Source organism: Mercurialis annua, linkage group LG7, assembly GCF_937616625.2.
Source record: "Mercurialis annua linkage group LG7, ddMerAnnu1.2, whole genome shotgun sequence".
NCBI lineage: Eukaryota > Viridiplantae > Streptophyta > Magnoliopsida > Malpighiales > Euphorbiaceae > Mercurialis > Mercurialis annua.
Genome location: NC_065576.1, coordinates 19828618 through 19852034, shown reverse-complemented (window position 1 = coordinate 19852034; position 23417 = coordinate 19828618). Strand labels below are relative to the sequence as shown.

Here is a 23417-nt window from a genome sequence, read left to right as displayed (position 1 = left end):
AAATCGCTAAATAGGTGAAAGGCTAGGATTTGTTTCGTAATGTTTTATGCATTTGGATTTATTTCGTAACGTTTTAAATGTTTGGCTTTAATCGCTAAAAAGGTGAAACGTTGGGATTTGTTTCGTAACGTTTTAAACGTTTGGCTTAAATTGCTAAAAAGGTGAAACATTTGAATTTTTTTATTAGCCTTTTAAACGTTTGTATTTGTTTCGTTACGTTTTAAACGTTTGGCTTAAATTGCTAAAAAGGTGAAACATTAAGATTTGGTTCGTAACGTTATAAACGTTTGGCTTAAATCGCTAAAAAGGTGAAACGTTAGGATTTGTTTTGTAACGTTTTAAACGTTTGGATTTGTTTCGTAACGTTTTAAAATGTTCTCTTAAATCGCTAAAAAGGTTAAACATTATGATTTGTTTCGTAACGTTTTAAATGTTGGGCTTCAATCGCTAAATAGGTGAAACTTTTGGATTTGTTTCGAAATGTTTTAAACGTTTGCATTTGTTTTTGTAACGTAATAAACATTTGGCATAAATCACTAAACGGTCAAACATTAGGATTTGTTTCGTAACGTTTTCAACGTTTGTCTTAAATTTCTAAAAGAGGTGAAACATTAGGATTTGTTTCTTAACGTTTTAAACGTTTGGATTTGTTTCATAACATTTTAAACTTTTGGCTTAAATCGCTAAAAAGTTGAAACGTTAAGGTTTGTTTCGTAACGTTTTCAAACGTTTGGCTTAAATCCCTCAAAAGGGGAAATGTTAGGATTTGTTTCGTAACGTTTTAAACGTTTGGCTTAAATTGCTAAAAAGGCGAAACATTAGAATTTTTTTCTTAACATTTTAAATGTTTGGATTTGTTCCTTAACGTTTTAAACATTTGGCTTAAGTCACTAAAAACGGGAAACGCTAAGATTTATTTCGTAACGTTTTAAAAGTTTGGGTTAAATCGCTAAAAAGGTGAAACGTTAACATTTCTTTACTAACATTTTAAAGATTTGGATTTGTTTCATAACATTTGAAATGTTCGGCTTAAATCGCGAAAAAGGTGAAACTTTAATATTTGCTTTATAGCGTTTTAAAAGTTTGGCTTATATCGCTAAAAAGGTGGAACGTTAGGATTTGTTTCGTAACGTTTTAAATGTTTGGATAAGTTTAGTAACGTTTTAAACGTTAAGCATAAATCACTAAAATGGTGAAACGTTTGGATTTGTTTCGTAACATTTTAAATATTTGGATTTGTTTCCGTAACGTTTTAAACGTTTGGCTTAAATTGCTAAAAAGGTGAAACGTTAGGATTTGTTTCTTAACGTTTTACACATTTGGCTTAAATTGCTAAAAAGGTGAAACATTAGGATTTTTTTATTAACCTTTTAAAGGTTTGGATTTGTTTCGTTACGTTTTAAATGTTTGGCTTAAATTGCTAAAAAGGTGAAACATTAAGATTTATTTCGTAACGTATTAAACGTTTGGCTTAAATCGCTTAAAATGTGAAACGTTAGGATTTGTTTCGCAACGTTTTAAATGTTTGGATTTGTTTTCGTTACGTTTTAAACGTTTGGCTTAAATTGCTAAAATGGTGAAACGTTAGGAGTTGTTTCGTAACGTTTTAAACGTGTGTCTTAAATTGCTAAAAAGAAGAAACATTAGGATTTGTTTCTTAACGTTTTAAACGTTTGGATTTGTTCGTAACGTTTTAAACGTTTGGCTTAAATCGCTAAAAAGGTGAAACGTCAAGATTTGTTTCGAAATGTTTTAAAACGTTTGGCTTAACTCGCTAAAAAGGTGAAACATTAGGATTTATTTGGTAAAGTTTTAAACGTTTGGATTTGTTTTCATAAAGTTTTAAACTTTTGGCTTAAATCGCTTAAAAGGTGAAACAGTTGGATTTGTTTCGTAACGTTCAAAACGTTTGGATTTGTTTTGTAATATTTTAAATGTTTGCATTTGTTTCGTAACATTTTTAAAGTTTGGCTTAAATCGCTAAAATGGTAAAAGGTAAATAATTGTTTCGTAACGATTTAAACATTTGGCTTGAATTGCTAAAAAGGTGAAACGTTAGAATTTGTTTCGTAACGTTTTAAATGTTTGGATTTGTTTCGTAATGTTTTAAATGTTTGGCTTAAATCGCTAAAAAGGTGAAACGTTCAGATTTGTTTCTTAACGTTTTAAGCGTTCGACTTAAATCGCTAAAAAGGTGTAACGTTTGGATTTGTTTCATATCGTATTAAACGTTTGGATCAGTTTCTTAACCTATTAAACTGTCACGACCTGAAATCGAGGGTCGCGACAGGCGCTAGGGAATGGGAATTTTGGTTCCGAAACCCGTAGCAAGCCTAAATTTACCAAAAACTTTTTCGCGTTTATGAGTCATTATAAAACTTAAATAATTTGTTTTTGAAAAATCGGCAATATAACGGCTATAAACTTAATAAACCACACCTGTGAAAACACACAAACCACTCTGTATAAAATACCAATTAACCATATATTAAATTTCTAGATAATTCACTTTCCCAAAATACATCATTATGTCATAGCATAAAATAAAATAAAAGAAATCGTTTACTACTGGCTAGCTCTACTATCATGACTACTGCAGCTCTAAGAAGAATAAGACCTCCCATAACTGAGACTTCCGGAACAACGAATGGAAGCTCGACCACATTGTCATATATTAATCCTGAAAGAAAACACAGTTGGGGGGTCAGACAACGCTGAGTGAGTTTACTATTTACTAACGGTATTATAATTAAAAACAAGGTCGCATTAACGATCAAATATACTTTGCTTTACGATCAATCAATATCTTATAATTAAACATAATTCGATAATAAACGATAAATTACACATACTTCAATAGTAAATGATAAGTTAAACATGCTTCGATAATAAACGATTATTAAATAAAAATAAATATGAAATGTAATTTAATAGTTTTCAATATCGGATCCGTTCGAAACCCTAAACCCAAGAGCTACGAACTTATTTGACATAATTGACGATCACTGTTTTTCGAATCATATCGTCCGAGTGGCCGGGTCCCGAGATAGTTCGACCGAGTTACCCGCTACCACGTGGCATAGTCCCGAGATAGTTCAACCGAGTTACATCATGCCACTACTTAATCCCAAGTTGTGGGTCCCGAGATAGTTCGACCGAGTTACCCACTAGACACAGGTCCCGAGATAGTTCGATCGAGTTACCTTGTGTCTATCACATTTCTTTTTATCCACCTTATTCCATTAATTGATCGATAATCATAATTTATCATTTCAAATCATTGACCATAGACGCCTAGACTCATATCAGTACTGGTGATCACACAGCCTATTAACGCCCAATAGGTAGTTCGTTTCCCCCGGATCACTTATTGGGTTTAAAATATAAATCCGCAAGACAAACGATTTATAGTTCGTATAATAAACATGCATATAGCGAAGCTATTAAAATAACAAGTACTATAATAAAATTCTCAAATTCTCTATACTAATGCACATGCTTAAAGGCCTTAAAAGAATAAAGAGCATTAACTAAATAATACATGCTCTTTTCAAATAAACGACGCTATTTCAAAGGCGATCTCACGATCTAGCCATCATCAACTATAAATCGCATTATCCATGATAAAAATCAAAGTCTAGTATCAAACATTTTTCAATATATTTCAAACTCAATTTATGCGACCTTTAATAAAGTGTAATATATTTTATTCGTTTATAGCATAAAATAAACTATTAATAAAAGTCATAAACTTATTATTTAAAATATTTTAATGAAGCTCTATTAATATCAATATGAGTTCTATAAACAAATATATAAGTTTAAAACTAAAACATTTAATCAAATACATGTATCTATTTATAAATAAAAATAATAATACTCGAAAGTAAATTGCGAACTCACCTCGATCGCTTATTCCAAATTTTCAAACTTCTAAAGCGAAATAAAATAGCCTGTTGTTAATTCCCCCAAATCTTTTATTTCTCCAATCCAATAGCGCGTAAGATCTATAATATAAATAAACACTAAATTAACATTTTAATTCATAAACTACTTCAATTTCAACATTCCGCATTTATTTTCAAGCGTTCAGGCTTGAGTTGATTCTAAATACTTTTTTTTTTACTCTTGCCTTCTTAATAACTCATTAATCGATTCGACTTATCACTTACCAAAATCTACAATCAACCCTTTTAAACTCCTAAATTTTAAATATCTAGACTAAATCTCAAACTTACTTTAAGCTATATCTTTAAATGTATTACACCAATTTTTAAATCATCTATTCAATCCATAAACAATCTTAATTCACTTTAAACACACTTTAAATGTTACATTCAAGCACTTAGACTTGAATTTGATTTATGCCATAATCTATTTTAACTTCTATTTCAAAAATCCATTTATTAAACTTTCTAAGTCCATTTTCAGCTTTAATTTGCATTTTATTTAATTTATTAAAACTTCCGAAGACATTTCCAACATCGAAACGTATCGGCCGCGGGGACTCGGGGTGACCGGCTGGTCTGCCCGTCAAAGCAGACCAGCAGGTCTGCTCTTTATCGAGCAGACCAGGTCTGCTCTGTTTGAGCAGACCGTCTGCTCAGTTGAGCAGACCGATCAGGCCTTCGGGCCTGATCGGTCCTCCCTCGGCCGCCGTGCTCCGTTAACCCCCAAGCTTCATCCTCTGTCAACTCGAAACACTTCAATAACTCCAAAATTTCCAGCTTTATTCATAACCCTTTTTCTTAAGAAATTAATTTGAAAACTCACTAATTAATCAATAAATCTAACTCTAATTTATATATACTTCAATTCAGCAATTACCCATCATAAATCATCCTAAACATCTTTAAATCACTTTAGAAGCAAGAACCAACCATTAATTAAACTCATTCTTTTCTACTCACAAAACCCCTATCATTTAATCACCAAACTCAGCCATAAACACAGCCCATAGCACCTTGTAAATTCGAAATCTTACCTTGAATTGAAGTCTTAGGATGATAGAGGATCGAATTCTTGAAAAATCGGTGAAAGAATCATCAAAAACGATCTTAAGATGAAGAAACCCCAAGTGACCGAATGTTTCATCAAAAGCTGAAGTAAAATTTTTACTTCTGGATTCAACATCTTCATCACGTATTTCATATGCAATGTTAGGCAAATGTGCCATTTTAGTCCCTTACTTAAACCATTGAACATATTCATTCCTTCTAATTTTTGTCTTCTTACCATGGTTTAATATACAACTTAATCCTTCCCTTTTTCTTAACAATCTAGCCATCCTTCTTATTTGGGCTTGTAGATTGTAGTGTTAATTAGGCCCGTTATAATTTGGCTTTACACCATTTATTGGCTATCTAGAATTCCTATTAATTTATTAATTAAGCACGTCGATAAATTTCTCGAGCTAAATCTAAACTTTAATCAATTATAAATTATACGGACTACTTTTCTTATTCCAAAATATTAATTATTGCCTTATCCTTAAAATTTATTATTTAGCCGTATAATTTATTTATTGCGCTTAAATCCGTATCTAAAAATACTATTTCAAATATTTATGGATTCTCTTAAAATAATCCAAATAATAACATTTACGGATATTACTTAAATATCCATCTTAAAATCATTTATTTTATTTAATAGAAATTTCTCCAAATTTCCTATTAAATTCCAACAAGCTTATCTCAATATCAAAATATGAGATAAATTTTAATTCCGATTAATTTAATCTAATAGCATAATCAATTTTTATTAAATTTAATCGCTCGACAAAATTCTATTTTCCGTCTTATTTACGGAAATTCCCTTATCTTTAGCTCTAATTGGCTAAAATAATATAAGTAATCCAATAAATACTTTTACCACAAACACGGGGTATTACATAAACGTTTGGTTTAAATCGCTAAAATGGTGAAACGTTTGGATTTGTTTCGTAACCTCTTAAATGTTTGGCTTAAATCGCGAAAAAGGTGAAACGTTAAGATTTGATTCGTAACATTTTAAACGTTTAGCCTAAATCGCTAAAAAGGTGAAACGCTAGGATTTGTTTGGTAACGTTTTAAACGTTAGGATTTGTTTTGTAACGTTTTAAACGTTTCTCTTAAATCGCTAAAAGGTAAAACATAAAGATTTGTTTCGTATCGTTTTAAACGTTTGGCTTAAATCGCTAAATAGGTGAAAGGCTAGGATTTGTCTCGTAATGTTTTATACATTTGGATTTGTTTTGTAACGTTTTAAATGTTTGGCTTAAATCGCTAAAATGGTGAAACGTTAGGGTTTGTTTCGTAACGTTTTAAACGCTTGGCTTAAATTGCTAAAAAGGTGAAACATTTGTATTTTTCTATTAGCATTTCAAACGTTTGTATTTGTTACGTTACGTTTTAAACGTTTGGTTTAAATCGCTAAAAATGTGAAACATTAAGATTTGGTTCGTAACGTTATAAACGTTTGGCTTAAATTAGGATTTGTTTCGTAACGTTTTAAACGTTTGGATTTTTTTCGTAACATTTTAAAATTTTGTCTTAAATCGCTATAAAGGTGAAACATTATGATTTGTTTCGTAACGTTTTATACGTTTGTCTTAAATTGCTAAAAAGGTAAACATTAGGATTTGTTTCTTAACGTTTTAAATGTTTGGATTTGTTTCGTAACATTTTAAACTTTTGGCTTAAATCGCCAAAAAGGTTAAACGTTAAGATTTGTTTCGTAACGTTTTAAAACGATTGGCTTAAATCCCTAAAAAGGGGAAACGTTTGGATTTGTTTCGTAACGTTTTAAATTTTTGGCTTAATTTGCTAAAAAGGTGACACATTAGGATTTTTTTCTTAACATTTTAAACGTTTGGATTTGTTTCGTAACGTTTTAAACATTTGGCTTATATCGCTAAAATGGAGAAACGTTAAGATTTGTTTACTAACGTTTTAAAGATTTGGATTTGTTTCGTAACGTTTTAAATGTTTGGCTTAAATCGCGAAAAAGGTGAAACGTTTATATTTGCATCATAGCGTTTTAAAAGTTTGGCTTTTATCGCTAAAAAGGTGAACCGTTAGGATTTGGTTCGTAATGTTTTAAATGTTTGGATAAGTTTAGTAACGTTTTAAACGTTACGCATAAATCGATAAATGGTGAAACGTTTGGATTTGTTTTGTAACGTTTTAATCTTTTGGATTTATTTCCGTAACGTTTTAAACATTTGGCTTAAATTGCTAAAAAGGTGAAACGTTAGGATTTGTTTCTTAACGTTTTAAACATTTGGCTTAAATTGCTAATAAGGTGAAACGTTAGGATTTTTTTATTAATGTTTTAAAGGTTTGGATTTTTTTCGCTACGTTTTAAACGTTTGGCTTAAATTGCTAAAAAGGTGAAACATTAACATTTATTTCGTAACGTATTAAACGTTTGGCTTAAATCGCTTAAAAGATGAAACGTTAGTATTTGTTTCTTAACGATTGAAACGTTTGGATTTGTTTCGTAACGTTTCAAACGTTTCGCTTAAATCACTAAAAAGATGAAACATTAAGATTTGTTTCGTAACGTGTTAAACGTTTGGCTTAAATTGCTAAAAAGGTGAAACGTTTGGATTTGTTTTGTAACGTTTTAAACGTTTGGATTTGTTTTCTTAACGTTTTAAATGTTTGGCTTAATTTGCTAAAAAGGGGAAATGCTACGATTAGTTTCGTAACGTTTTAAATGTTTGGCTTAAATTATTAAAAAGATGAAACGTTAGGATTTGTTTCGTAACGTTTTAAACGTTTGCATTTGTTTCGTAACATTTTAAACGCTTGGCTTAAATCGCTAAAAAGGTAAAACATTACGATTTGTTGCGTAATGTTTTAAACGTTTCGCTTAACTCGCTAAAAAGGTGAAACATTAGGATTTATTTGGTAAAGTTTTTAACGTTTGGATTTGTTTTCGTAACGTTTTAAACTTTTGGCTTAAATCGCTAAAAAGGTGAAACGTTTGGATTTGTTTCGTAATGTTCAAAACGTTTGGATTTGTTTTGTAATATTTTAAATGTTTGCATCCGTTTCGTAAAATTTTCAAAGTTTAGCTTAAATCGCTAAAATGGTAAAATGTAAAGAATTGTTTTATAACGATTTAAAAATTTGGCTTAAATTGCTAAAAAGGTGAAATATTAGAATTTGTTTCGTAACGTTTTAAATGTTTGGATTTGTTTCGTAATGTTTTAAATGTTTGGCTTAAATCGCTAAAAAGGTGAAACGTTTAGGTTTGTTTCTTAACATTTTAAACGTTCGGCTTAAATCGCTAAAAAGGATAAACGTTAGGATTTGTTTCGTATCGTATTAAACGTTTGGATAAGTTTCTTAACCTTTTAAACGTTTTGTTTAAATCCCTAAAAAGGTGAAAGGTTTGGATTTCTTTCGTAACCTCTTAAACGTTTGGCTTAAATCGCTAAAAAGGTGAAACGTTAAGATTTGTTTCATAACATTTTAAACGTTTGGCCTAAATCGCTAAAAAGGTGAAATGCTAGGATTTGTTTGGTAACGTTTTAAACATTTGGATTTGTTTTGTAACGTTTTAAACGTTTCTCTTAAATCACTAAAAGGTGAAACGTAAAGATTTGTTCCGTAACGTTTTAAACGTTTGGCTTAAATCGCTAAATAGGTGAAAGGCTAGGATTTGTTTCGTAATGTTTTATACATTTGAATTTGTTTCGTAACGTTTTAAATGTTTGGCTTAAATCGCTAAAAAGATGAAACGTTAGGAATTGTTTCGAAACGTTTTAAACGTTTGGCTTAAATTGCTAAAAAGGTGAAACATTAAGATTTATTTCGTAACGTATTAAACGTTTGGCTTAAATCGCTTAAAAGATGAAACGTTAGGATTTGTTTCGTAACGTTTTAAACGTTTGGATTTGTTTCGTAACGTTTCAAACGTTTCGCTTAAATCGCTAAAAAGATGAAACATTAAGAGTTGTTTCTTAACGTTTTAAATGTTTGGCTTAAATTGCTAAAAAGGTGAAACGTTAGGATTTGTTTCGTAACGTTTTAAACGTTTGGATTTGTTTTCGTAAAGTTTTAAACGTTTGGCTTAAATCGCTAAAAAGGTGAAACGTTAGGATTTGTTTCGTAACGTTTTAAACGTTTGGCTTAAATTGCTAAAAAGACGAAACATTAGGATTAGTTTCTTAATATTTTAAATTTTTGGATTTGTTCGTAACGTTTTAAACGTTTGGCTTAAATCGCTAAAAAGGTGAAACGTTAAGATTTGTTTCGAAATGTTTTAAAACGTTTGGCTTAACTCGCTAAAAAGGTGAAACATTAGGATTTATTTGGTAAAGTTTTAAACTTTTGGATTTGTTTTCGTAACGTTTTAAACTTTTGTCTTAAATCGCTAAAAAGGTGAAAAGTTTGGATTTGTTTCGTAACGTTCAAAACGTTAGGATTTGTTTCTAATATTTTAAATGTTTGCACCCGTTTCGTAACATTTTCAAAGTTTGGCTTAAATCGCTAAAATGGTAAAAGATAAAGAATTGTTTCGTAACGATCTAAACATTTGGCTTAAATTGCTAAAAAGGTGAAATGTTAGGATTTGAATCGTAACGTTTTAAATGTTTGGATTTGTTTCGTAATGTTTTAAATGTTTGGCTTGAATCGCTAAAAAGGTGAAACATTTAGATTTGTTTCTTAATGTTTTAATCGTTCGGCTTAAATCGCTAAAAAGGCAAAATATTAGGATTTGTTTCGTATCGTATTAAACGTTTGGATCAGTTTCTTAACCTTTTAAATGTTTGGTTTAAATCGCTAACAAGGTAAAACGTTTGGATTTGTTTCGTAACCTCTTAAACGTTTGGCTTAAATCACTAAAAAGGTCAAACGTTAAGATTTGTTTCGTAACGTTTTAAACGTTTGGCCTAATTCGCTAAAAAGGTGAAACACTAGGATTTGTTTGGTAACGTTTTAAACGTTAGGATTTGTTTTGTAACGTATTAAACGTTTTTCTTAAATCGCTAAAAGGTGAAACGTAAAGATTTGTTTCGTAACGTTTTAAATGTTTGGCTTAAATCGCTAAATAGGTGAAAGGCTAGGATTTGTTTCGTAATGTTTTATAAATTTGGATTTTTTTCGTAACGTTTTAAATGTTTGGCTTAAATAGCTAAAAAGGTGAAACGTTAGGGTTTGTTTCGTAACGTTTTAAACGCTTGGCTTAAATTGCTAAAAAGGTGAAACATTTAAATTTTTTAATTAGCATTTTAAACGTTTGTATTTGTTACGTTACGTTTTAAACTTTTGGCTTAAATCGCTAAACAGGTGAAACATTAAGATTTGGTTCGTAACGTTATAAATGTTTGGCTTAAATCGCTAAAAAGGTGAAACGTTAGGATTTGTTTCGTAACGTTTAAAACATTTGGATTTGTTTCGTAACGTTTTAAAATTTTGTCTTAATTAGCTAAAAAGGTGAAACATTATGGTTTGTTTCGTAACGTTTTAAACGTTTGGTTTAAATCGGTAAATAGGTGAAACGTTCGAATTTGTTTACTAACGTTTTAAAAACAAATCATAATGTTTCACCTTTTTAGCAGTTTAAGCCAAACGTGAACGTTAGGGATTTGTTTCATAACGTTTTAAATGTTTGGATAAGTTTAGTAACGTTTTAAACGTTACGCATAAATCGCTAAAATGGTGAAACGTTTGGATTTGTTTTGTAACGTTTTAAACTTTTGGATTTGTTTCCGTAACGTTTTAAACGTTTGGCTTAAATTGCTAAAAAGGTGAAACGTTAGGATTTGTTTCTTAACGTTATAAACATTTGGCTTAAATTGCTAAAATGGTGAAACGTTAGAATTTTTTTATTAACGTTTTATAGGTTTGGATTTGTTTCGTTACATGTTAAACGTTTGGCTTAAATTGTTAAAAAGGTGAAACGTTAAGATTTATTTCGTAACATATTAAACGTTTCGCTTAAATCGCTTAAAAGGTGAAACGTTTGGATTTTTTTCGTAACGTTTTAAACGTTTGGATTTGTTTCGTAACGTTTCAAATTTTTTGCTTAAATCGCTAAAAAGATGAAACATTAAGATTTATTTCGTAACATTTTAAACGTTTGGCTTAAATTGCTAAAAAGGGGAAACGTTTGGATTTGTTTCGTAACGTTTTAAATGTTTGGATTTGTTTCCGTAACATTATAAAGGTTTAGCAAAAATCGCTAAAAAGGTGAAACGTTAGGATTTGTTTCGTAACGTTTTAAACGTTTGGCTTAAATTGCTAAAAAGAAGAAACATTAGGATTTGTTTCTTAACGTTTTAAACGTTTGGATTTGTTCATAACGTTTTAAACGTTTGGCTTAAATCGCTAAAAAGGTGAAACGTTAAGATTTGTTTCAAAATGTTTTAAAACGTTTGGCTTAACTCGCTAAAAAGGTGAAACATTAGGATTTATTAGGTAAGTTTTAAACGTTTGGATTTGTTTTCGTAACGGTTTAAACTTTTTGCTTAAATCGCTAAAAAGGTGAAACGTTTGGATTTGTTTCGTAACGTTCAAAACATTTGGATTTGTTTGATAATATTTTAAATGTTTGCATCCGTTTTGTAAAGTTTCAAAATTTTGGCTAAAATCACTAAAATGGTAAAATGTAAAGAATTGTTTCGTAATGATTTAAGCATTTGGCTTAAATTGCTAAAAAGGTGAAACGTTAGGATTTGTTTTGTAACGTTTTAAATGTTTCGTAATGTTTTAAATGTTTGGCTTAAATCACTAAAAAGGTAAAACGTTTAGATTTGCTTCTTAACATTTTAAACGTTCGGCTTAAATCGCTAAAAAGGTGAAACGTTAGGATTTGTTTCATATCGTGTTAAATGTTTGGGTCAGTTTCTTAACCTTTTAAACGGTTGGTTGAAATCGTTAAAAAGGTGAAACGTTTGGATTTGTTTCGTAACCTCTTAAACGTTTGGCTTAAATAGTTAAAAAGGTGAAACGTTAAGATTTGTTTCGTAACGTTTTAAACGTTTGGCCTAAATCGATAAAAAGGTGAAATGCTAGGATTTGTTTGGTAACATTTTAAACGTTAGGATTTATTTTGTAACGTTTTAAACGTTTCTCTTAAATCGCTAAAAGGTGAAACGTAAAGATTTGTTTCGTAAAGTTTTAAACGTTTGGCTTAAATCGCTAAATAGCTGAAACGCTAGGATTTGTTTCGTAATGTTTTATACATTTGGATTTGTTTCGTAACGTTTTAAACGTTTGGCCTAAATCGCTAAAAAGGTGAAACGTTAGGATTTGTTTCGTAACGTTTTAAATGTCTGACTTAAATTGCTAAAAAGGTGAAACATTTGAATTTTTTTATTAGCATTTTAAACGTTTGTATTTGTTTCGTTACGTTTTAAATGTTTGGCTTAAATCGCTAAGAAGGTGAAACATTAAGCTTTTGTTCGTAATGTTATAAACGTTTGACTTAAATCTCTAAAAAGGTGAAACGCTAGCATTTGTTTTGTAACGTTTTAAACGTTTGAATTTGTTTCGTAACGTTTTAAAATTTTGTCTTAAATCGCTATAAAGGTGAAACATAATGATTTGTTTCGTAACGTTTTAACCGTTTGGCTTAAATCGCTAAATAGGTGAAACGTTTGGATTTGTTTCGAAAAGTTTTAAACGTTTGCATTTGTTTTCGCAACGTTATAAACGTTTGGCATAAATCGCTAAAAAGGTTAAATATTAGGATTTATTTCGTAACGTTTTAAACGTTTGTCTTAATTTGCTAAAAATCTGAAACATTAGGATTTGTTTCTTAATGTTTTAAACGTTTGGATTTGTTTCGTAACATTTTAAACTTTTGGCTTAAATCGCTAAAAAGGTGAAACGTTAAGATTTGTTTCGTAACGTTTTAAAACGTTTGGCTTAAATTCCTAAAAAGGGGAAACGTTAGGATTTGTTTCGTAACGTTTTAAACGTTTGGCTTAAATTCCTGAAAAGGTGAAACATTAGGATTTTTTTTCTTAGCATTTTAAACGTTTGGATTTGTTTCGTAACGTTTTAAACGTTTGGCTTAAATTGCTAAAAAGGGAAAACGTTAAGATTTATTTCCTAACGTTTTAAAAGTTTAGCTTAAATCGCTAATAAGGTGAAACGTTAAGATTTTTTTACTAAAGTTTTAAAGATTTGGATTTGTTTTGTAACGTTTTAAATGTTTGGCTTAAATCGCGAAAAAGGTGAAACGTTAATATTTTCTTCATAGCGTTTTAAAAGTTTGGATTACATCGCTAAAAAGGTTGAACGTTAGGATTTGTTTCGTAACGTTTTGAACATTTGGATAAGTTTAGTAACGTTTTAAACGTTACGCATAAATCGCTAAAATGGGGAAACATTTGGATTTGTTTCGTAACGTTTTAAACTTTTGGATTTGTATCCGTAATGTTTTAAACGTTTGGCTTAAATTGCTAAAAAGGGGAAACGTTAGGATTTGTTCCTTAACATTTTAAACATTTGGCTTAAATTGCTAAAAAGGTGAAACGTTAGGATTTTTTTATGAACATTTTAAAGGTTTGGATTTGTTTCGTTACGTTTTAAACGTTTGGCTTAAATTGCTAAAAAGGTGAAACATTAAGATTTATTTTGTAACGTATTAAACGTTTGACTTAAATAGCTTAAAAGGTGAAATGTTAGGATTAGTTTCGTAACGTTTTAGACGTTTGGATTTGTTTCGTAACGTTTCAAACGTTTTGCTTAAATCGCTAAAAGGGTAAAACGCTAGGATTTGTTGCGTAATGTTTTAAACGTTTGGCTTAACTCACTAAAAAGGTAAAACATTAGGATTTATTTGGTAAAGTTTTAAACGTTTGGATTTGTTTTCGTAGCGTTTTAAACTTTTGGCTTAAATCGCTAAAAAGGTGAAACGTTTGGATTTGTTTCGTAACGTTCAAAACGTTTGGATTTGCTTTGTAATATTTTAAATGTTTGCATCCGTTTCGTAACATTTTTAAAGTTTAGCTTAAATCGCTAAAATGATAAAATGTAAAGAATTGTTTCGTAGCGATTTAAACATTTGGCTTAAATTGCTAAAAAGTGAAACGTTAGGATTTGTTTCGCAACGTTTTAAATGTTCGGATTTGTTTCGTAATGTTTTAAATGTTTAGCTTAAATCGCTAAACAGGTAAAACGTTTATATTTGTTTCTTAACGTTTTAAACGTTCAGCTTAAATCGCTAAAAAGGTGAAACGTTAGGATTTTTTTCGTACCGTATTAAACGTTTGGATCAGTTTCTTAACCTTTTAAACGTTTGATTTAAATCGCTAAAAAAATGAAACGTTTGGATCTGTTTCGTAACCTCTTAAATGTTTGGCTTAAATCGCTAAAAAGGTGAAACATTAAGATTTCTTTCGTAACGTTTTAAACGTTTGGCCTACATCGCTAAAAAGGTGAAACGCTAGTATTTGTTTGGTAACATTTTAAACGTCAGGATTTGTTTTGTAGCGTTTTAAACGTTTCTCTTAAATCGCTAAAAGGTGAAACGTAATGATTTGTTTCGTAACGTTTTAAACGTTTGGCTTAAATCGCTAAATAGGTAAAACGCTAGGATTTGTTTCGTAATGTTTTATACATTTGGATTTGTTTCGTAGCGTTTTAAATGTTTGGCTTAAATTGCTAAAAAGGTGAAACGTTATAATTTGTTTTGTAACGTTTTAAACGTTTGGCTTAAATTGCTAAAAAGGTGAAACATTTGAATTTTTTTATTAGCATTTTAAACGTTTGTATTTGTTACGTTACATTTTAAACGTTTAGCTTAAATCGCTAAAAAGGTGAAACATTAGGATTTTGTTTCGTAACGTTTTAAACGTTTGGATTTGTTTCGTAACGTCTTAAAAATTTGTCTTAAATCGCTACAAAGGTGAAACATTATGATTTGTTTCGTAGCGTTTTAAACGTTTGGCGTAAATCGCTAAATAGACGAAACGTTTGGATTTGTTTCGAAAAGTTTTAAACGTTTGCATTTGTTTTCGTAACGTTATAAACGTTTGGCATAAATCACAAAAAAGGTTAAATGTTAGAATTTGTTTTGTAACGTTTTAAACGTTTGTCTTAAATTGCTAAAAAGGTAAAACGTTAGTATTTGTTTCTTAACGTTTTAAACGTTTGGATTTATTTCGTAACATTTTAAACTTTTGGCATCGCTAAAAAGGTGAAACGTTAAGATTTGTTTCGTCACGTTTTAAAACGTTTGGCTTAAATCCCTTAAAAGGGAAAACGTTAGGATTTGTTTCGTAACGTTTTAAACGTTTGGTTTAAATTGCTCAAAAGGTGAAACATTAGGATTTTTTTCTTAACATTTTAAACGTTTGGATTTGTTTCGTAAAGTTTTAAACGTTTGGCTTAAATCGCTAAAAAGGGGAAACATTAAGATTTATTTCGTAACGTTTTAAATGTTTGGCTTAAATCGCTAAAAAGTTGAAACGTTACGATTTGTTTACTAACGTTTTAAAGATTTGGATTTGTTTCGTAACGTTTTAAATGTTTGGCTTATCGCGAAAAAGGTGAAACGTTCATATTTGCTTCATAGTGTTTCAAAAGTTTGGCTTATATCGCTAAAAAGGTGAAACATTTAGGAATTTGTTTCGTACCGTTTTAAATGTTTGGATAAGTTTAGTAACGTTTTAAACGTTATGAATAAATTGCTAAAATGGTGAAATGTTTGGATTTGATTCGTATCGTTTTAAACTTTTGTATTTGTTTTCGTAAAGTTTTAAACGTTTGGCTTAAATTGCTAAAAAGGTTAAACGTTAAAATTTGTTTCTTAACGTTTTAAACATTTGGCTTAAATTGCTAAAAAGGTGAAACGTTAGGATTTTTTTATTAACGTTTTAAAGGTTTGGATTTGTTTCGTTAAGTTTTAAACGTTTGGCTTAAATTGCTAAAAAGGTGAAACATTAAGATTTATTTTGTAACGTATTAAACGTTTGACTTAAATCGCTTAAAAGGTGAAATGTTAGGATTTGTTTCGTAACGTTTTAGACGTTTGGATTTGTTTCGTAACGTTTCAAACGTTTTGCTTAAATCGCTAAAAAGATGAAACATTAAGATTTGTTTCGTAATGTTTTAAACGTTTGGCTTAAATTGCTAAAAAGGTGAAACGTTAGGATTTGTTTCGTAAGGTTTTAAACGTTTGGATTTGTTTTCGCAACGTTTTAAACGTTTGGCTTAAATCGCTAAAAAGGTGAAACGTTAGGATTAGTTTCGTAACGTTTTAAATGTTTGGCTTAAATTGTTGGAAAGGTGAAACGTTTGGATTTGTTTCGTAACGTTTTAAACGTTTGCATTTATTTCGTAACATTTTAAACGTTGACTTAAATCGCTAAAAGGGTAAAACTCTAGGATTTGTTGCGTAATGTTTTAAACGTTTGGCTTAACTCGCTAAAAAGGTAAACCATTAGGATTTATTTGGTAAAGTTTTAAACGTTTAGATTTGTTTTCGTAACGTTTTAAACTTTTGGCTTAAATCGCTAAAAAGGTGAAACGTTTGGATTTGTTTCGTAACGTTCAAAACGTTTGGATTTGTTTTGTAATATTTTAAATGTTTGCATCCGTTTTGTAACATTTTCAAAGTTTGGCTTAAATCGCTAAAATGATAAAATGTAAAGAATTGTTTCGTAGCGATTCAAACATTTGGCTTAAATTGCTAAAAAGGTGAAACGTTAGGATTTGTTTCGCAACGTTTTAAATGTTCGGATTTGTTTCGTAATGTTTTAAATGTTTAGCTTAAATCGCTAAACATGTGAAACGTTTAGATTTGTTTCTTAACGTTTTAAACGTTCATCTTAAATCGCTAAAAAGGTGAAAAGTTAGGATTTGTTTCGTACCGTATTAAACGTTTGGATCAGTTTCTTAACCTTTTAAACGTTTGGTTTAAATCGCTAAAAAAGTGAAACGTTTGGATTTGTTTCGTAACCTCTTAAACGTTTGGCTTAAATCGCTAAAAAGGTGAAACATTAAGATTTCTTTCGTAACGTTTTAAACGTTTGGCCTACATCGCTAAAAAGGTGAAACGCTAGTATTTGTTTGGTAACATTTTAAACGTCAGGATTTGTTTTCTAGCGTTTTAAACGTTTCTCTTAAATCGCTAAAAGGTGAAACGTAATGATTTGTTTCGTAACGTTTTAAACGTTTGGCTTAAATCGCTAAATAGGTAAAACGCTAGGATTTGTTTCGTAATGTTTTATACATTTGGATTTGTTTCGTAGCGTTTTAAATGTTTGGCTTAAATTGCTAAAAAGGTGAAACGTTAGGATTTGTTTTGTAAAGTTTTAAACGTTTGGCTTAAATTGCTAAAAAGGTGAAACATTTGAATTTTTTTTTTAGCATTTAGACGTTTGTATTTGTTACGTTACAATTTAAACGTTTAGCTTAAATCGCTAAAAAGGTGAAACATTAGGATTTGTTTCGTAACATTTTAAACGTTTGGATTTGTTTCGTAACGTCTTAAAAATTTGTCTTAAATCGCTACAAAGGTGAAACATTATGATTTGTTTCGTAGCGTTTTAAACGTTTGGCGTAAATCGCTAAATAGGCGAAACGTTTGGATTTGTTTCGAAAAGTTTTAAACTTTTGCATTTGTTTTCGTAACGTTATAAACGTTTGGCATAAATCACTAAAAAGGTTGAATGTTAGGATTTGTTTCGTAACGTTTTAAACGTTTGTCTTAAATTGCTAAAAAGGTGAAACGTTAGTATTTGTTTCTTAACGTTTTAAACGTTTGGATTTATTTCGTAACATTTTAAACTTTTGGCTTAAATCGCTAAAAAGGTGAAACGTTAAGATTTGTTTCGTAACGTTTTAAAACGTTTGGCTTAAATCCCTAAAAAGGGGAAACGTTAGGATTTGTTTCGTAACGTTTTAAACGTTTGGCTTAAATTGCTCAAAAGGTGAACCATTAGAATTTTTTTCTTAACATTTTAAACGTTTGGATTTGTTTCGTAAAGTTTTAAACGTTTGGCTTAAATCGCTAAAAAGGGGAAACATTAAGATTTATTTCGTAACGTTTTAAATGTTTGGCTTAAATCGCTAAAAAGTTGAAACATTACGATTTGTTTACTAACGTTTTAAAGATTTGGATTTGTTTCGTAACGTTTTAGCTGTTTGGCTTAAATCGCGAAAAAGGTGAAACTTTCATATTTTCTTCATGGCGTTTTAAAAGTTTGGCTTATATCGCTAAAAAGGTGAAACATTTAGGGATTTGTCTCGTAACGTTTTAAATGTTTGGATAAGTTTAGTAACGTGTTAAACGTTATGAATAAATCGCTAAAATGGTAAAATGTTTGGATTTGATTCGTATCGTTTTAAACTTTTGGATTTGTTTTCGTAAAGTTTTAAACGTTTGGCTTAAATTTCTAAAAAGGTTAAACGTTAGGATTTGTTTCGTAACGTTTTAAACGTTTGGATTTGTTTTCGCAACGTTTTAAACGTTTGGCTAAAATCGCTAAAAAGGTGAAACGTTAGGATTAGTTTCATAACGTTTTAAATGTTTGGCTTAAATTGTTGGAAAGGTGAAACGTTTGGATTTGTTTCGTAACGTTTTAAACGTTTGCATTTGTTTCGTAACATTTTAAACGCTTGACTTAAATCGCTAAAAAGGTAAAACGCTAGGATTTGTTGCGTAATGTTTTAAACGTTTGGCTTAACTCGCTAAAAAGGTAAAACATTAGGATTTATTTGGTAAAGTTTTAAACGTTTGGATTTGTTTTTGTAACGTTTTAAACTTTTGGCTTAAATCGCTAAAAAGGTGAAACGTTTGGATTTGTTTCGTAACGTTCAAAACGTTTGGATTTGTTTTGTAATATTTTAAATGTTTGCATCCGTTTCGTAACATTTTCAAAGTTTGGCTTAAATCGCTAAAATGATAAAATGTAAAGAATTGTTTCGTAGCGATTTAAACATTTGGCTTAAATTGCTAAAAAGGTGAAACGTTAGGATTTGTTTCGCAACGTTTTAAATGTTCGGATTTGTTTCGTAATGTTTTAAATGTTTAGCTTAAATCGCTAAACATGTGAAACGTTTAGATTTGTTTCTTAACGTTTTAAACGTTCATCTTAAATCGCTAAAAAGGTGAAACGTTAGGATTTGTTTCGTACCGTATTAAACGTTTTGATCAGTTTCTTAACCTTTTAAACGTTTGGTTTAAATCGCTAAAAAAGTGAAACGTTTGAATTTGTTTCGTAACCTCTTAAACGTTTGGCTTCAATCGCTAAAAAGGTGAAACATTAAGATTTCTTTCGTAACGTTTTAAACGTTTGGCCTACATCGCTAAAAAGGTGAAACGCTAGTATTTGTTTGGTAACATTTTAAACGTCAGGATTTGTTTTGTAGCGTTTTAAACGTTTCTCTTAAATCGCTAAAAGGTGAAACGTAATGATTTGTTTCGTAACGTTTTAAACGTTTGGCTTAAATCGCTAAATAGGTAAAACGCTAGGATTTGTTTCGTAATGTTTTATACATTTGGATTTGTTTCGTAGCGTTTTAAATGTTTGGCTTAAATTGCTAAAAAGGTGAAACGTTAGGATTTGTTTTGTAACGTTTTAAAAGTTTGGCTTAAATTGCTAAAAAGGTGAAACATTTGAATTTTTTTATTAACATTTTAAACGTTTGTATTTGTTACGTTACATTTTAAACGTTTAGCTTAAATCGCTAAAAAGGTGAAACATTAGGATTTGTTTCGTAACGTTTTAAACGTTTGGATTTGTTTCGTAACGTCTTAAAAATTTGTCTTAAATCGCTACAAAGGTGAAACATTATATTTTGTTTCGTAGCGTTTTAAACGTTTGGGGTAAATCGCAAAATAGGCGAAACGTTTGGATTTGTTTCGAAAAGTTTTAAACGTTTGCATTTGTTTTCGTAACGTTATCAACGTTTGGCATAAATCACTAAAAAGGTTAAATGTTAGGATTTGTTTCGTAACGTTTTAAACGTTTGTCTTAAATTGCTAAAAAGGTGAAACATTAGTATTTGTTTCTTAACGTTTTAAACGTTTGGATTTAATTCGTAACATTTTAAACTTTTGGCTTAAATCGCTAAAAAGGTGAAACGTTAAGATTTGTTTCGTCACGTTTTAGAACGTTTGGCTTAAATCCCTAAAAAGGGGAAACGTTAGGATTTGTTTCGTAACGTTTTAAACGTTTGGCTTAAATTGCTCAAAAGGTGAACCATTAGGATTTTTTTCTTAACATTTTAAACGTTTGGATTTGTTTCGTAAAGTTTTAAACGTTTGGCTTAAATCGCTAAAAAGGGGAAACATTAAGATTTATTTCGTAACGTTTTAAATGTTTGGCTTAAATCGCTAAAAAGTTGAAACGTTACGATTTTTTTACTAACGTTTTAAAGATTTGGATTTGTTTCGTAACGTTTTAAATGTTTGGCTTAAATCGCGAAAAAGGTGAAACTTTCATATTTGCTTCATGGCGTTTTAATAGTTTGGCTTATATCGCTAAAAAGGTGAAACATTTAGGGATTTGTTTTGTAACCTTTTAAATGTTTGGATAAGTTTAATAACGTGTTAAACGTTATGAATAAATCGCTAAAATGGTGAAATAATTGGATTTGATTCGTATAGTTTTAAACTTTTGGATTTGTTTTTCGTAAAGTTTTAAACGTTTGGCTTAAATTGCTAAAAAGGTTAAACGTTAAGATTTGTTTCTTAACGTTTTAAACATTTGGCTTAAATTGCTAAAAAGGTGAAACGTTAGGATTTTTTTATTAACGTTTTAAAGGTTTGGATTTGTTTCGTTACGTTTTAAACGTTTGGCTTAAATTGCTAAAAAGGTGAAACATTAAGATTTATTTTGTAACGTATTAAACGTTTGACTTAAATCGCTTAAAAGGTGAAATGTTAGGATTTGTTTCGTAACGTTTTAGACGTTCGGATTTGTTTCGTAACGTTTCAAACGTTTTGCTTAAATCGCTAAAAAGATGAAACATTAAGATTTGTTTCGTAATGTTTTAAACGTTTGGCTTAAATTGCTAAAAAGGTGAAACGTTAGGATTTGTTTCGTAACGTTTTAAACGTTTGGATTGGTTTTCGCAACGTTTTAAACGTTTGGCTTAAATCGCTAAAAAGGTGAAACGTTAGGATTAGTTTCGTAACGTTTTAAATGTTTGGCTTAAATTGTTGGAAAGGTGAAACGTTTGGATTTGTTTCGTAACGTTTTAAACGTTTGCATTTGTTTCGTAACATTTTAAACGCTTGACTTAAATCGCTAAAAAGGTAAAACGCTAGGATTTGTTGCGTAATGTTTTAAACGTTTGGCTTAACTCGCTAAAACGGTAAAACATTAGGATTTATTTGGTAAAGTTTTAACCGTTTGGATTTGTTTTCGTAACGTTTTAAACTTTTGGCTTAAATCGCTAAAAAGGTGAAACGTTTGGATTTGTTTCGTAACGTTCAAAACGTTTGGATTTGTTTTGTAATATTTTAAATGTTTGCATCCGTTTCGTAACATTTTCAAAGTTTGGCTTAAATCGCTAAAATGATAAAATGTAAAGAATTATTTCGTAGCGATTTAAACATTTGGCTTAAATTGCTAAAAAGGTGAAACGTTAGGATTTGTTTCGCAACGTTTTAAATGTTCGGATTTGTTTCGTAATGTTTTAAATGTTTAGCTTAAATCGCTAAACATGTGAAACGTTTAGATTTGTTTCTTAACGTTTTAAACGTTCAGCTTAAATCGCTAAAAAGGTGAAACGTTAGGATTTGTTTCGTACCGTATTAAACGTTTGGATCAGTTTCTTAACCTTTTAAACGTTTGGTTTAAATCGCTAAAAAAGTGAAACGTTTGGATTTGTTTCGTAACCTCTTAAACGTTTGGCTTAAATCGCTAAAAAGGTGAAACATTAAGATTTCTTTGTAACGTTTTAAACGTTTGGCCTACATCGCTAAAAAGGTGAAACGCTGGTATTTGTTTGGTAACATTTTAAACGTCAGGATTTGTTTTGTAGCGTTTTAAACGTTTCTCTTAAATCGCTAAAAGGTGAAACGTAATGATTTGTTTCGTAACGTTTTAAACATTTGGCTTAAATCGCTAAATAGGTAAAACGCTAGGATTTGTTTCGTAATGTTTTATACATTTGGATTTGTTTCGTAGCGTTTTAAATGTTTGGCTTAAATTGCTAAAAAGGTGAAACGTTATAATTTGTTTTGTAACGTTTTAAACGTTTGGCTTAAATTGCTAAAAAGGTGAAACATTTGAATTTTTTTATTAGCATTTTAAACGTTTGTATTTGTTACGTTACATTTTAAACGTTTAGCTTAAATCGCTAAAAAGGTGAAACATTAGGATTTTGTTTCGTAACGTTTTAAACGTTTGGATTTGTTTCGTAACGTCTTTAAAATTTGTCTTAAATCGCTACAAAGGTGAAACATTATGATTTGTTTCGTAGCGTTTTAAACGTTTGGCGTAAATCGCTAAATAGGCGAAACGTTTGGATTTGTTTCGAAAAGTTTTAAACGTTTGCATTTGTTTTCGTAACGTTATAAACGTTTGGCATAAATCACTAAAAAGGTTAAATGTTAGGATTTGTTTCGTAACGTTTTAAATGTTTGTCTTAAATTGCTAAAAAGGTGAAACGTTAGTATTTGTTTCTTAACGTTTTAAACGTTTGGATTTATTTCGTAACATTTTAAACTTTTGGCTTAAATCGCTAAAAAGGTGAAACGTTAAGATTTGTTTCGTAACGTTTTAAAACGTTTGGCTTAAATCCCTAAAAAGGGCAAACGTTAGAATTTGTTTCGTAACGTTTTAAACATTTGGCTTAAATTGCTCAAAAGGTGAAACATTAGGATTTTTTCATAACATTTTAAACGTTTGGATTTGTTTCGTAAAGTTTTAAACGTTTGGCTTAAATCGCTAAAAAGGGGAAACATTAAGATTTATTTCGTAACGTTTTAAATGTTTGGCTTAAACCGCTAAAAAGTTGAAACGTTACGATTTGTTTACTAACGTTTTAAAGATTTGGATTTTTTTCGTAACGTTTTAAATGTTTGGCTTAAATCGCGAAAAAGGTGAAACGTTCATATTTGCTTCATAGCGTTTAAAAAGTTTTGCTTATATCGCTAAAAAGGTGAAACATTTAGGGATTTGTTTCGTAACGTTTTAAATGTTTGGATAAGTTTAGTAACGTTTTAAACGTTATGAATAAATCGCTAAAATGGTGAAATGTTTGGATTTGATTCGTATCGTTTTAAACTTTTGGATTTGTTTTCGTAAAATATTAAACGTTTGGCTTAAATTGCTAAAAAGGTTAAACGTTAAGATTTGTTTCTTAACGTTTTAAACATTTGGCTTAAATTGCTAAAAAGGTGAAACGTTAGGATTTTTTTATTAACGTTTTAAAGGTTTGGATTTGTTTCGTTACGTTTTAAACGTTTAGCTTAATTTGCTAAAAAGGTGAAACAATAAGATTTATTTCGTAACG

General features: G+C 29.9%; 1 long non-coding RNA gene across 1 annotated transcript; it reads right to left on the bottom strand.

The window, feature by feature from the left end:
• Positions 1–2466: 2466 nt before the first annotated feature.
• LOC126656496 (uncharacterized) lies at positions 2467–5129 on the bottom strand. The gene is made up of 3 exons (XR_007633251.2): positions 4985–5129; positions 3904–4007; positions 2467–2680 (listed from the first exon to the last, which is right to left on the bottom strand). It is a non-coding gene; the product is annotated as an uncharacterized LOC126656496 (long non-coding RNA).
• Positions 5130–23417: the final 18288 nt, after the last annotated feature.